The 15,524-nt window shown below is 45.2% G+C and overlaps 1 long non-coding RNA gene across 2 annotated transcripts in view; it reads right to left on the bottom strand.

Annotated features, from left to right (window-relative positions):
- LOC149325108 (uncharacterized) overlaps positions 1 to 14,253 on the bottom strand; it is an 80,299-nt gene extending 66,046 nt beyond the window's left edge. Inside the window, exon 1 of one of the 2 annotated variants that reach the window (XR_016286562.1) lies at positions 14,011 to 14,253. This is a non-coding gene — a long non-coding RNA (uncharacterized LOC149325108). The remainder of the gene's footprint in view (positions 1 to 14,010) is intronic. The other variant, XR_016286563.1, reaches the window with a different exon arrangement.
- Between the last annotated feature and the right edge of the window lie 1,271 nt (positions 14,254 to 15,524).

Genomic DNA, 15,524 nt, shown 5'->3' with positions numbered 1-15,524 from the left:
ACTCTCAAGGTTAGGTTACTTGTAAACATAAATACCCCCGAAAGCAGAAGATTTGACAGCCGTCGCCGTAGCTCAGAGGTAGAGCACCGGACGCGTAATTCGGAGGTCGTGGGTTCAGATCCCACCGGCGGCAGTGGTTGTTTTTTCTTCTGCTTTTCTAATCAATTAGCTTTAAGCGATGACATGTTCAGTAATATTCTAAATTGATCAACACCACAAAATAAAGAAATTAAAAAAAAAAATCCCCTGTGCCCCTTGGTTTCTGTGGCTGTTGGCTTCTTTCATATTTATAACGAGCCCCTCATTCCTCTTCCCTTGTTTGCTTAATTGCTTAGCGAGGGCCTCGGTTCTGGCAGCCTTGACTCCATAGGAAGCATAAGAGGGTTCTCACGCAGCTTCCACCCTCTCCGTTCGATGACGTTCTACGTCACTACCTGCGGTTACTCAGGACGTTCTACGTCCGCCGCTTATGAACGTGGGTGGCGCTGATGAACACTCTCAAGGTTAGGTTACTTGTAAACATAAATACCCCCGAAAGCAGAAGATTTGACAGCCGTCGCCGTAGCTCAGAGGTAGAGCACCGGACGCGTAATTCGGAGGTCGTGGGTTCAGATCCCACCGGCGGCAGTGGTTGTTTTTTCTTCTGCTTTTCTAATCAATTAGTTTTAAGCGATGACATGTTCAGTAATATTCTAAATTGATCAACACCACAAAATAAAGAAATTAAAAAAAAAAAAAAAAATCCCCTGTGCCCCTTGGTTTCTGTGGCTGTTGGCTTCTTTCATATTTATAACGAGCCCCTCATTCCTCTTCCCTTATATATATATATATATATATATATATATATATATATATATATATATATATATATATATATATAGCGAAGTATACGCTTCGTTAAAGGAAACATATTTATTCAACTCGACGTTTCGATCGGAAGACCGATCTTCTTCAGGAGTGATTTTACATTGTGAATGCATCCCCTTTTATAGGGGCGGGTACAGAACAGGAAAGTGGGAAACACAAAGCACATAGCAGAAAAATACGCATAAAAAATTATTAGAGGCAGTGCGACCATTAGGCGGCGAGCGTTTGCCTGCGCCATGAATAGTGGCTGATGGCCACGGGTTCTCAGGTCAGCGCCGCGTTTTTTGTCCAGAGTCCCTAGGTGCTTGCGGAGGAAAGAGGCGCGACCGTGAGGCAAACACACCTGGCTTCGCTCCTAAAAACCAGAAGACTGTCACCAGTTCTACCAAACTCCACGTGGCCGACCCTTCAAGCCTCTCATCCGGGCCCTAATCAACCGGTCGACCTTGGTCTAGATTAGCACGAGCAATACGCTTGCCCGCCTAGCTGAGCGTGAATTTGGGGATTAACATTAGCTTTAGAAGGAACAGGGGTCGGCAAATGGCATTGGAGCAACGTTGTTTGGATAAGACCATTTATTTGACGCTATGTACAACCGACGAATCGGTGACTTTGGCAGCCTTCTACAGCAGTTTCATGGCTCTGAGAGATTTCAGTCGCTGAAGCCTTTTTGTGCGCGCAGCTTTCAACGCGACAGCGTTCAGGTTCCCGTTAAGCATCGAATTCGTCGTCGCTGTCATTCACATTGCGATCGGGAATAGGGCCGGCGTAGGGTGGTAACCATTCCGCGATGCCTCTCTGTGGCCAATCTGAGGCACAGAAGTCTGCTCAGTCTCTTGCACCTAACCATAATTACAAACTGTAAAGGTCACATGCGATTCTCTTCATATCATAGGTCCCGTGACTTGGTAGCATCCTCACAACCTGGTCGCTAGCTTATGAGCAAACTACTTACTGTGACAGGTGACAGTTCATTTAATTATTGGCCACGAGAAGTTGCGCGAGAGGAGCCAACTCGCTCTCACATGCTGCACTGATGGCTTCAACTGCTCCTGCAACACCGTTCACAAAAGACAAAGGATGGTGACGAAAGGGCGCTCAAACGATGCGCGGGTGGGGCCCGGCTCCCAGAACTGCTTTGCAGAACACAGCTGTACTGGAGTTCTAAGTGCAGGCACGCACTGTGGCTCATTTCTCCGCTGTACTTAGTCATACGGCGCTTATCGACTCGGCAACCGACGCTCGCGCGTTCACGTTAAAAAATTTGAAGGTTTTACATCGCCCAAACTGGCCGGTGCCGTGATGAAATAGTACAAAAAGATGAACACAACGCTTCACGTGTTGCCACCACAGGGCGCGTGGCAAGGCACTGCAGAGTGTGCAAGAAAGAAGTGACAATGAAGACAGTCATTGTGAGCCCCTATATCAGGACTGCAGTGTGGTAGGAAGAAGCCATGATGCTTTGACGAGAGATACAATCGAAGCGCTGGTGATAACAAGACATTACGAGGAATGTATCAGCGCGCTTTGAATAGGTCTATCAGAGAAAGAAAGATAATATCTTGAATGCGAATGTTGACACGTGCCAATTGCTTTTTTAAAGTCGATGTTCCATATGCAAGAAATATATCTTCTCGTTTCCAATTCTGGCCACCAATGGGCTAACTATATTGAGTGCTTTGCCAATGAAGGCTTCAGTTGCAAGTAAGTGGTGTGTTCTCTCATCCTCTCGTGTCCTGTCTCTCGGGCTGTAACTCTGGAAGAAAACCACCATCTCGCCTAACAGCTAGCTGTATAGAAATTGGAGCATTAGCACAGCCTTAATAGCGTGAAACTCCTGCAGGTACAAAGATTTGTCTTCAGCCAACAGAGGAGACGCATGATAAAGCAAAAAGGTTAACGCACACTTCATCACGAAGAGGTCTAAATGGGAACAAGAATTTCGCGAGCGAGTCTTCTTCCAAGTCTCTATGCGGAATGAGATGTGTGACCATTTGATAAGCACACATTTCTGTTTCGTGCGCATTGTTTTCTAACACTTCGAAGCCTCCTCGATTGCCCAAATTATGTCTTGAGCAGAAATATCACGTATGAATGCAGATTTCAAAATAACTGTAACTCCGCTTTTCGCTTTTCCCATGAAAAGCGTCTTGCAACGTTAGTTTTATGCATTTCTAATGTTTTTTGGACGTCAACAAAGGCTTACTCCCAAAAACGACGGGGAACACAAACTGAGCAACTTGACCGTTACAAGAATAAAGGCGTTTGTCGCTGCAACTGTTATCAAAAATGAATTCATGGACCGCACAGCAAATGAATAAGGATCGCGCTAGTTTCTTTGCATATCGAACAAAAAGACTGATCACCGCCTGTGGTGGCAGAGCAAGGACGTCGTGATCGACGAGATGAATAAACTCAAATGCCATTATTTTCTCAGCCGAACTTTCAGGGTTGGTGACAGCTGCGAATAATATAGCTCAGGAAAAATACTGACAGTCAGTTGTGTTCACTGACACGCTTTGTTTGGCTCTAAACTCGATCACTTCTTGGATGAACCTGCTTTCTATGTTGGTGCGTAGCAAGGCAATTCATGTCTAGAAGAGTAGCCAAGTCCTAATATTTTGTTGAGTTCCAAGCTATATTCGAACAGGCGGGAACCAGGGAGCCGACAAAGACGCTAGAGGGCTAGCGAATATAGCAGTCGACATCTACAAGGATATCCTGGAAGCATCCTTGCGAAAAGAGATTTTTTTTAGAAGAATGAGGCTCTTAGTAATATACTAGACATTAAGTGTAGCGAAGACGTACCAGAGGAGTCTTATACCATCTCTGCACTTGCAGTGGCCGCATCTTCTCCGCTGTGCGTATGCAGCCGGCATCCGAAAAACGGGTACGCGCCTACACTATCACATTCCACTAGTCTGAGTCTCCAACTCTAAAGCGTTAAACCTATGTTGAACGAGTGGCAGAGTGTCAGAGAGAGGGAACGGTTCCGCGACGTGGTCTTGCTCTCACAGCCTTCATCCACAGCCTCGTCTTAAGAAAGGCGCTGGTGTAAGGGAGGAAGAAAGAAACGAAAAAAAGGTGGAGCCTCTGACTCTCTGGCGGACTGAAATCTGGTGCCTACGCTCACATCGAAAACACCCGCAACCATCTGAGGCGACATCTAGGTGTGCGACATCGACCACACATTCACAGAAATTATTCCTTTCCCACTTGGCCGCTGTAGGAGACTACCAATCTAGCCCCTAAGTTATAGTTGGTAGGCATAGAAAAAAATATGTCTAGGGTGACAGCCTTGGCCCAGAACAGCCTTTTGGGGGCTTCTCAGCGGATCCGGAATAGGGATTCCTCAAAGCCACTGCCAAAAGTAATAATATTCAGCACACTATTCAACTGCATCACCTCACTGTAGTCACGGACCCATGTCAGTCTATGCTGCAGCAGCATCTCAACCCAGGCTACAGAACCGTTCCCTCTATCCGGCACTCTGCCACTCGTTTAGCAGAGGTTTAATGCACTATAGTTGGAGACTCAGGCAGCAGCGTGAACAGAGACACTTCTCTAAACAACCGCGGACTACCGACGGAATGCAGCGACCACTGCATACTCGCCACGACCATACAAGCAACAGGAATCAAGAAAAAATGCGCAAGACCACACTAACAGGCTCGAAGGCCTTCTGTGAGCTACGAGCGATGAGCAAGAGCTACAACTAGAAGTACGCATCAACTCCAAAGGAGGCCACAGTAACCACAGAAACACTGCAGTTTACAAGCAGCTACTTCACCTATTGGAAGCCAGCGGTCGCTACTGGGAAGACGGAAGCGACAAAAGCACCATAATGCACCATAACTCAGCATTGCGAGTGTCACGCTGGGGGCACCAAGACACACTGCCAAAACTGGCAGCAACAATGCAACAGCCACTTGTGCACCATAGGCACGAACAAGACCTGGACTTTACTCCGCCATCGCCGTGCTCTCTCGCGAAATAAAGCGGTCATACAGAAAGCGATAAACGTGCAGCGCGCCACTAGCTAAGCAGGCATGTGGACAAAATGAAAGAAAGACAGGAGACACAAGTGCCCCCGATACACGAGCCCAACAATTTGAGTATAGCAGCAACGAAAATCCCCGCTTGGATGTCCTGATTACACAAGCAGAAGTCGTGAACCAGTGCACGCTCTTACCATGAACGCCATCCTTCGCAATTACCATGTAAGCAACAAGCTTTTCCGAAATATTGACGATCAATTTATACCAAACGATCAAACAAGATATCCTAAGCCCCATATCAAAGCATAACCCCAAGGCAATATTGGTTCTGGATCGGAATATTTTATTTCACAATATTTGCGCGCAGGCAATATTTCTTTATTAGACAAATTGCGGTCGTGGAACTTATAGCCGCATTCGTTTCTTCCTTGCAAGTCGTACAGGAGCTGTGGGAATTGGTGCACTGCGAACCATCGTCATCTCGATCTCGAGTCACAACTAATGAACGCTGCAATGGGCCCATGATGACGCTGCAAGAGCAGCTGAACGTAACCTCTTTTGTGCATCTAGCTCTCTCTGCACGTGGATGACGTTATTTTGTGTACTACAACGGGCTCCAAAGAGCAGATCCGAAACCCGTTAGAGCAAGTGTCGGATGTAGTGCAGATACGAATATACAATTGGCTTACCGTGATCTAGACAGAAATGAGAACTAATAACAAACAAATGCATACCATAAAGCAAATACCATGAACACCTCGACGATTCGACGCATGTTAGAGGGCGATGAAGTCTAAATCGTAACTCGAATATGAGATTTTGCCTGCGCATCTAATCAGATGAAGGCTGCAGAAGGGCCGTACAAAGGCCCAGTAAGGCAGTCGCTCAAATTATGCGTACGGACGGTTGTATCACAACAATGCCTCGTGCGTGGTATGAAGGAGGAAGTTACATACGCTTTGTTGAAGCTCTAGTAATCAGACCGGTTCTCTACTCTGCCCCATTCCTCCCGTTGAATCGTTAAGATACAGATCAACTCTAGGTACTTCTGCGCAAAGCATACAAACGAGCTCTAGGTCTACCACCGCACGCTGCGACAAGGAAACTGGAAGCTTTGGATTGCACAACGCTGCCCGAGAGCATATTCAAGCTCACCTCAAAAGTCAGCTCAAGCAGCTAACACAAAGCTCTCATGAAAGCCATATGTTCAATAGAATGGGCTGTCTAGAACATACCGATCAAAACCGGTCAACAGGAGAACGGGAGAGTTATATGCGGATTCCAACTTCTCCAAAATTCTCCGCTTCTCCACTTCTTTCACCTTTTCCGCGACGCATTTTCGCGCAGCGAACGGTAGAGCGTATTGCTTGACATGGAGGTGACCAGTTTTCGTCAGGTGCACATTGCACTCCACCCAGTCGGTTTTGCTTGCTACATTTGAGAAACTAGGTGCGTGAGTCTCCCATAACGGTCAAAAGTACCCGTTTCTTCGCGGAATTTCACGTCTCGCACAGCTCCCGTTTTCTCCAACTCGGGAGCCGGCAACTCGCTGTCCCCACCGGCTTCAATCACTCTGCCGTTTCCGAGGGCCTGTATTTTGGCGACCACGTATTTCCTTTCCTACTTTTTAGCATGTTTTCGTGAAAAAATGTTTGACCCGCTGGCTGTCTCGGTGACGCCTTTCCGGCGGTGACCTCGAATGCATACATTTAATGCAGCATCAGCTTGTTGCTATCATTTGGGAGTGCTACTAACACCATGTGGCCCGGTTCGAAGCTCCGGTCATTCGCCTTACGGTCGTAGAACTTAGGGCAGTGTCACAAAATTAGGCGCATTTTTTAAAAAACCAGCGCCGTGCAGAAGCGATCTCGCCAGCGCGCGCCGATAGAACGCAAGGAAACCACGAAGAGCGTCTAGCCTTGTGCGTGTTGCTGTCCTCTCCAACACCGCCCGCCGGCGCGGCGCCAAAGAATTACGTCAGCGCAAGTAGCCGATTCTTATGCCCGCTCCCTCTTCCCTCGCGAGCCAGCGACAGTGCCAAACAATAAAACTCTGGAAGCCAGCCTTCGCGCCTGACCAATAGGGACGCGCGCTCGGCGGGAGAGGAAGAAAGATATTGCACTGCTGATACCGTGTATGTGTGCGGCTGCCTAGGTGCGAAGAACAGACGTGGAGCATGCCTATATATGAAGGGCGTTTAGCGCTATCGGTCTGAACGAGCGACAATTTAAGCTTAAGAGAAGCGCGCCCGCTGGACTCACGGGACGACGCCACTCCCCAAGCCACGGTCCAGCCAGGCAGCGCCCACCAGCATGCAGGGCGGCATCGTCGTGAGCCTCTGGTCGTCGGAGTGTCGTGGTGTCTGCTGAACAGGTTTGGTTTGGTTTGGTTTAGTTTATGGGGTTTAACGTCCCAAAGCGACTAAGGCTCTGAGAGACGCCGTAGTGGAGGGCTCCGGAAATTTCGACCACCTGGGGTTCTTTAATGTGCACTGACATCGCACAGTACACGGGCCTCGAATTTCTCCTCCAAAGAAATTCACCCGCCGCGGCAGGCATCGAACCCGCGTCTTTCGGGCCAGCAGCCGAGCACCATAGCCACTGAGCCACCGCGGCGGCGTCTGCTGAACAAGCTACGTTTGTTGCGTCTCTTGTGTTGGTGCATTTAGGCACAATAATACATTTGTATTGCAATCTCTCTCGAGTGTGACTTCTCAGGAGTTGCATCTTAATCACTTTGTATGCGCTCATGCGAGTGATTCTATCGCTGACTTTGCTGTATAAAGTTTCTTTGCTTGTAAACCTTTCACTCAAACCCATTCTCTGGCCTGCGACCGGGCAACGAACGAAAGCTGGGCAACGAACGACTAAATTCCTTACAAATTGGTAGCCGTTCTCTGGCTTAGCTTGCACGCTGAGACGAGGACATCTCCTTTCTGACTGATACTCCTGCCCCCACACTCTCTAAGGTTGTCTGGGAACGCCGCGTAAGTGCGAAGTGGTGACTTTAAACTGGCGTCCATGGAGAGGAGGTTTGGTGCTTTGTAAGTGCTGCAAACGGAGGAAGAGTCCGAAGGCCTTTACGAAGAGGTCGTGAACAAGTGTTAGTAGCAGAGCGATTTGCTAGGCGCCGCGCTGAAGCGGTTAGAGGTTCAACGAGCAGAGGTTATGTGCGGCATTTGAATAGCTCGGGATCAAAGTGAACCTCAAGGAGATAGCTGAATTAGGCCTTCAAAAAGGTCTGAAGGGAACTGAACTTGTTGTGTGGGTGGATCAGACATGGAACGAGGGCCAAGAAGTGTAAGAGGAGAAAGGCAGAGTGTTAGAGAAGCCGATGAAGGAGAAAAGCAAAGAAAACGTTAGGAAATAAAATGAAAAAGGAGGGAAGGATCGGCCGAAAGAGCTTTTGAAAGAGAGATGGCAATCCTTGTGAGGAAGTTTGCTGAAGTTTGGCAATTGGGGAACGTCAGCAAACCACTGGAGCTTAACCCTGCAGATTAAGCAAAGCGAAAGTCTAGATACTACCGCGGCAGTACGCAATGAGGAGAAGGCCAACCTGACGTTTCTGTCAGAGCACGCATTGAGGAAGCCACCTCAGGACGAAGCAGTAGTTCGGACCTCTATCGAGAAGTCCGAATACAACACGTCTGAATGTTGTATATCAGACCACGAGAAAGAGTGGTTCAGTGGCAGTGAGTGTAAAATCTCTGTCGTAAATGTAGCTGAGCAGAGCGCAATCAGTTGAAACCCAGAAGCCGTACCAAGTGCATGCTCGAGCAGTGAGGCGGTCTTTCCCGATGAGGAAGGCAATGAATTTTTCCTTTGAGGAAGGAGCATGTGCAGTGTGAAGAAAAGGAGCAGGCTGAGGAAAAGCCATTTTACCACTGTACTGAAAACGATCAACTAAGGGAAGGAATGGAGCAATTAGTACTCAGCAGAGCAGAACTGTGGAAAATTATTCTCCAATGAGCCCTGAGCCGAGCTTCGAGCACTGCGCACGAAGCAAGGTCAGAAACAGGAAAAGAAGAAAACGTCAGGGCAAGGAGAAAGTTCAGTCTGCGAAGAACCGAAAGGGACTGAACTATCCCTTCATGGCGAAAACACATCTCAGATGATGCGTGTGAAAGCGAATCGGGCGTGAACCGAAAGGGACTGAACTATCCCTTCATGGCGAAAAGACATCTCAGATGATGCGTGTGAAAGCGAATCGGGCGTGCCCCATAAATCAGTTTGAAAGAAAGTAAAAAGAAAGAGAAGCGAGTTGAGCACCGCCGATACAGGTGGAATCGAAGAGGAGGGGCCTCGTAGAAAGGCCAGGAAAAACTGGGACTAAAGCAGCTTGGTTCGAAGAAGCGAGTTGCACGAACACTGCACCAAAGTGAAAAAAAAAGCTCAGATGAACGAGTCTAGTCTCGAGTAAAGACTCTGTCTGGAGGCGAGAGCGCAAAATGAACAGTGCACACTGCGAAGGACGACACATGAAGTAGAGCCGTCATGATCAACCTGGCGTTAAATTTGTTCGCAACAGACGCGCTAGCCACAGGAACAGAGGAAGGGCTCGAAGCCTGAGCAGAAATACAGAGAGAAGCATGAGTAAAAATATTGCCGGCGATTCCGTTACTTCCTACCATGAAATTTGAGCGAAGCTCATCAGCTGTTTCAGGTTTTCGGTAAATTGAGGGAAAGAATGCGAGCAAGACATCTATGTACACTTACAGACAGCTCTTTATATTTCAGACATATTCCCTCTTCAAGAAACACTCCACTAATAGTAAAGTGACACTTGAGAGTACAATACAAAAGAATTATTGCACTTAAAGTACCACCCGCAGCATGGTTTTGTTAGAGTGGTGGCGAAGCTCTGTAGAAAAGGAAGCCAAGAATAATGCCTGCTGAAAACTATCCTTCCCCTATCTCGGAACACACTAAAATATAGAATTTTTGTGCCAGTGGAGCAGTAGGACAGTAATTAGAGACTACAGAGAAATTACAAACATACCTAAATAGAAGATTTGAAGATTTGAAAAGATTTATTTCAGCAGAGCAGTTACAGCATCTGCTGCAGGGGCAGAGGCTAAAGGCTGTGGCGCCTGACGAGGCCTCTGTCCCTCTGCAGTGGACGGAAGTGCAATACAAATTTGAGCATAACAAGAAGGTAAGTCACATAATTAACACAAATGTGGGTAAATTATGCCATTATAATCACAACATTAACACAGTATGATAAGTACAAAAAATGCAAGGATATTATACAGATTTTGTGCAGTAGACAATACATTGAAGGACACTTATAACAAAAGTAAAGTGAAAAACCATAGTACAAGAGAAGGATACATCCTGTGTATGCATGTCATATGTACTCGTCACTCCGCGTACAAAACACCTGATATTATTAGGACATCTTTAATGCGCTTTTTGAATGTGCTAATATTAGATGCGAAATTCAAGTTACCTTCAAGTTTATTAAGAATCGAAGCCATTTGATAAGGAACTGTTTGTTTACCGTAATTGGTTCTAGTTTTTGGTATGCGTCTTTTATTGTGTCGGAAAGGATAAGTGGAGTTTTCTTCCCTGTCGCAAATGTGCAGCTTCCGGAGTTGTACGAACTGAAGTAGTTTATAGTAGTATAGCTGGTCAGCCCTAAGCATTTTATATTTTAAGAACAAAGGAGAAGTTTGTAGGAGCTGGTAACGTCCATAATAATTTTCATAACAACGTAATATCTTTTTCTGCAGTATTATGAGCTTATTGTAATTACCCTTTGTTGTGGTTCCCCACACCATCATCCCATATATTAGTTTTGAATAGAACAGGCAGTTGTACAACAATTGTTTTAGCCATAGAGGAATTATGTGCCCTACTTTGTATAAACATCCTACAGTTCGTGCTAGTTCATTTGTTAGATGATTCACATGTGGCGTCCATGACAATTCTTCCTGGAACCATACGCCAAGGAATTTTTGTTCTTTAACCAAGGAAAGACATTGGTTATCAAACTTAAGTGTTATTCTTTTGTGCAGTGGTTTGTTAACTGGGCGAAATACGATAAATGTTGTCTTTTTTGAATTCAGTTCTAGCATATTTTCCTTCAGCCAGCTGGACAAGTGCACTAGGTAGTTATTTACTTTGGTTTCGAGTGCTGCTATCTCATGCGATGTGAAAAAAATATTAGTGTCATCTGCATACATAATGATCTCTGGTGATTCAGGTATTTTCACAATATCATTAATATACGCGAGGAAGAGCAACGGTCCTAATATCGATCCCTGTGGGACACCCTGAGTTAATTTTAACTGTGATGAACTTGAGCCATTAATGAGTACTATTTGATATCGATCATAAAGATAAGAAGACAGAAGTTGCAGGGCAACACCACGTACACCGTACATAGATAATTTGTGTAGTAAGATGTTGTATTGGATAGAATCGAACGCCTTTTTAATATCGAGAAAAAGTCCTACAGTGTATTTTCGATCCTCAATGTTAGAAATTATTTTATCCTTAATGTATAACAAAGCCTGCTCCGTTGATTTCCCTTTTCGAAAACCATATTGACTTTCTGTAATAATGTTATGTTTATCAAAAAATGACACTAATCGGTTATGAATGACACCTTCAAAAATTTTTGAAAGCGTTGGCAGGACGGATATAGGGCGGTAATTTGCTAAGTTTTCAGGGCCCGCGCCTTTATATATAGGGGTGACTCTTGCTACCTTTAACTTTTGTGGAAAGACTCCTGTGGACAACGTAAGATTTATAATAAAGGCCAAACTAACGGATATCACAGCGGATATATACTTCAACTCAATCGGGCCGATGACATCGATTCCAGCAGCAGCATTATTTTTAAGCTTGTTTATTAACATTTCTACTTCGTGAGGAGTTGTTGGGCGCATATAAATTGACTCGCATAACGGTGCTATGGTCGATACTGACTGATCAGTGCAATTCTTTGTTGCACAGGCATTCGAGCCTACTTTAATGAAATGCATGTTCATAGCATTGGCGAGAGCATCACCGCGCACAATCTTGCCATCAATGGTGATTTCAGTAATATTTAAACACTTTTTAGTTCTTCCAGTGAGTGTATTTACTGCATCCCACACCTTTCTAGGATTTTCTCTTATGCTATCGAATTTACTATGGAAGTATTCTGCCTTAGCTTTCTTCAGATCGGATGTTAGCGCGTTCCGGTACTTTCTAAATTTCAAAAATAAACCTGGGTCTCTTTTGTGCAAAAATTCGTGGTACATTTTGTCCTTTGTTTTTATGCGGCTGTAAAGAAGTGAATTCATCCATGGTTTTCGGAATTTTTTGTTTCTACGAGAAATGACGTTTTCTTCTGGAAATGCCACATCATACGAGGAACGTAACAAGGTGAAGAATATATCGAAGGCTTTGTTAGCGTCTTTTTGTTTATAGATTTCACTCCAGTCAACTCTTTCTATCAGACGAGCAAAGCGCTGCAGAGTTTCATCAGTGATTTTTCGACGCGTATGAAGCAGCGCATCCGGGTCTTTCCTGGTTTTCTTTTGGGATACCGCAATAAAAAATAATGGCAAATGGTCGCTCAAGTCAGATGAGAGCACTCCAGAATAAAATTCATGAGGTTCTAAATTTGTTACGCATACGTCTAACAGTGTTGCACTCTGTGTGGTTATTCTTGTTGGCATGCGTATGCTGTTTTCGGAATCGTATGTAGAAAGAAGAGTCTTTAGTTCGCTGGCGTGCAAGTCATTAGAAGAAAGGTCTATGTTTATATCTCCCAGAATAACGCATGAATATTGTTTTGCACCAACGAAGGAAAAAAACGTGTCAAGAAATTGCAAGAAGTTTCTTTTGTGCCCCATTGGAGGACGATACACAACTAAGATCACAAACTTCCCAACTCGTGCTCCTAGGCATTCAATATCTGGTGATATAAATGAGAAATCTTGTAATATTTCATACGTGAGTGTTTCCTTAAAATATACAGAGATTCCTCCGCCTCTCTTGTGTTCGCGATATACATGCCGAGGAATGTAGCCGGAGAAAAGTGGTGCATCATCAGGAGTTGTAATCCATGTCTCGGAAAAGGCCAGGATGTCATAATGTATTTTGAACGGTTCGAGAAACGTATTTATATCGTCACTCTTTTTTTTAATACTTCGAATGTTCACATGCATTGCGGAAAAAGTACTATCTCTGTTGCTGTGCTGGTTATTGAATTCCTGGGTGCTATAGTAGCTATACATGCTTAACCTGTGGTGTGCTGGTGTGTTTGCTGGTGTTTCGCTTGCTACTCTTATGCAGTAATCAGGGCCAGGTCCGCGTGACTAGCGATTTGAATAGCCGACCCATGTTCTTCTTTACGGGCAAGTATTTTTCCGCCTGCAGTCCAAACGAACTTCCAACCGTTTTCCTTCTTTTTCTTGATTGCAGCAGAAAGCAGTACCTTGTTTGCCTGAGTTAGGTGTTCATTGACAAAAATTGGTTTTCCCGTTTCATCACCCAGCACAGTGGTATCAACTCTTTTTTTTCTGCATTTGTTCAGAATGTCATTTCGCTTGCTTCTGCGCACAAACCGCACGATGATGTTTTGCACATCTGAATTCTGCGTACGAACCCAGTGGCATGCATCGATATCAGCAGTATCAACTTTTTCACCAACATGGTCACCTATCTTTTGAACCACAGTGAGGGGATCAGTTCCGGAGGAAACACCTTTGATTTCTAGGTTGTTTAATCGTTGATATTGTTCAAGGTCTTCACATTTGCGCGCTAAGCGTTCGTTTTCTGCCTTCAGTTCCTGGTTCTGTCTGAACATTTCTTGCATTTCTTGCCTGAGCTGCTTTATTTCATCGGCCGTGTTCTTCACTTCGGTGGAAACATCAGTGCAGAATGAAACGCTCTCTTTTAGCTCGCGCATTTCAGCCCTGAAATCACGCTTAAAATTTTCAAATGCGGTTACCAACTCTTGCAGCTCCTTCATATCTGTGGTTTCTTTTTCACACTCTTTTCCAGCGTTTTTCACGTTCCCCTTCCCCATTCTAACACATCATGCAGCAAGGGCAGTATTCGGCAGCAGTGCACCACAATAACAGACATAATAACAATAACAATAACAGACATACATAAGGTAGAAACAGTTGCACACGAATTCTCACCTGCAAAAGCAGAGAGCAGAGAACGTTCCTTAGACAGGTGTGGTTAGCGCACTGCCGCCGAACTGCGTGGTGGGCTCGTTGCGGATGCCTTTTTATGCCGTGAATGGCCCCGGAAGCGCTGATAGCCTCTTCCCCTGTAGATTTCCGTGACGCAGGTATGGCGTTGCAAACGATGATCTTGCTTCCAGAATGCTATCTGTCTGGAACACGGCGAACGGGTTTTCGTTGCGAGGTAGCGCAGGATGCGGCGTGCAGAAAATCTGCAAAAGCAGAGAGCAGAGAACGTTCCTTAGACAGGTGTGGTTAGCGCACTGCCGCCGAACTGCCGCCGAACTGCCGCCGAACTGAAATATACATCGGCCCTAGGATTGCGCCTTCAGGAGACAAACCTAGGCCAATATACACACCTATCTCGAAAAAATTCCCAATTTTCTGACGAGATAGAGGACAGGTGACGAGGCTCGCAGGTGGCGCTGCAATCCTAACGCAAAGCGGCATCCCTGCACGAAAATTATCCTAGAAAACAAACTTTGGGGCTGCAGCACTCAGTGTAGTTACACACAAAACAATAAAAATACGCTCTCTATATATCCCACCACATCTCACAGTTACTGTCCGCGATTTGGAAAGCCTTTGTCTGGTCTGTGAGTGTACAGACACCAGAGGCCAAATATTTGAAGTTCTTACGGTTACAAATAACATATGCCCAATTAATACAGGAAAAGTCCCATATTGCTCCCCCAGCTCAGAAAAAAATCAGCTGCCGTGACTTAACCTTCGTATGACCACCAGTTTTCAATGGGTTGGCTTGGGATGCTATAAATGAACCTCGAGAAAGCCACCACTTACACACAGTTTTAAAATTATCATCCTCAATTGAAATCATTATAACACGACATCGCGCTGGAAACTGCAACTATCTGACTGGTCACTACTTGCCTCAAATGGCATACCTTAAAAATTCGATGATGGACTAAGCATAGACGAAATGAGCGAAAAATTTACTACCTGCATAATTTGTGCTGCAAAGGACAAATCACACGGTTTGGTGGAAACAGGAGTGCGCATTAAAAAAACAACAAAACAAAACATGAGGAATCTTTCGAAAGTGCCCAACAGCGGAGAACTCAAAAAGAACGAGGTCCTAAGCACGACGTACTCTCACAATCGCGAGAAAAACTGTCTCGGAAGAAATATGTCTCCAAAATAAACAATTCAGTACCGCCCAAGAAATTGTCTTATGAGGTACGTAAATTCAGTAGCGACTATTCTTCCCACACTTTTCCACTTCTGTCCACTAGTGACATGCAAACAACATTATAACAACACACATATTAGGTAAGCACTTTGCTGCTGTGTCCGGTTCTTCCAACTACACAGGGGCATTTCAAAAATATAAAACCATAGCAGAAAAAGAAAAATTTCTCTGAGGAGCATGCATGAATAGAGATAATAATTTGAAAATTACAACACAGGAAATAAATACATACAGTAATATACACTATAAATACAGT

This window comes from Amblyomma mixtum, chromosome 10 (assembly GCF_055824585.1).
Source record: "Amblyomma mixtum isolate Tamu chromosome 10, ASM5582458v1, whole genome shotgun sequence".
Lineage (NCBI taxonomy): Eukaryota > Metazoa > Arthropoda > Arachnida > Ixodida > Ixodidae > Amblyomma > Amblyomma mixtum.
Note: the sequence above shows the minus strand (reverse complement) of the source record. Positions and strands in the feature narration are given on the sequence as shown.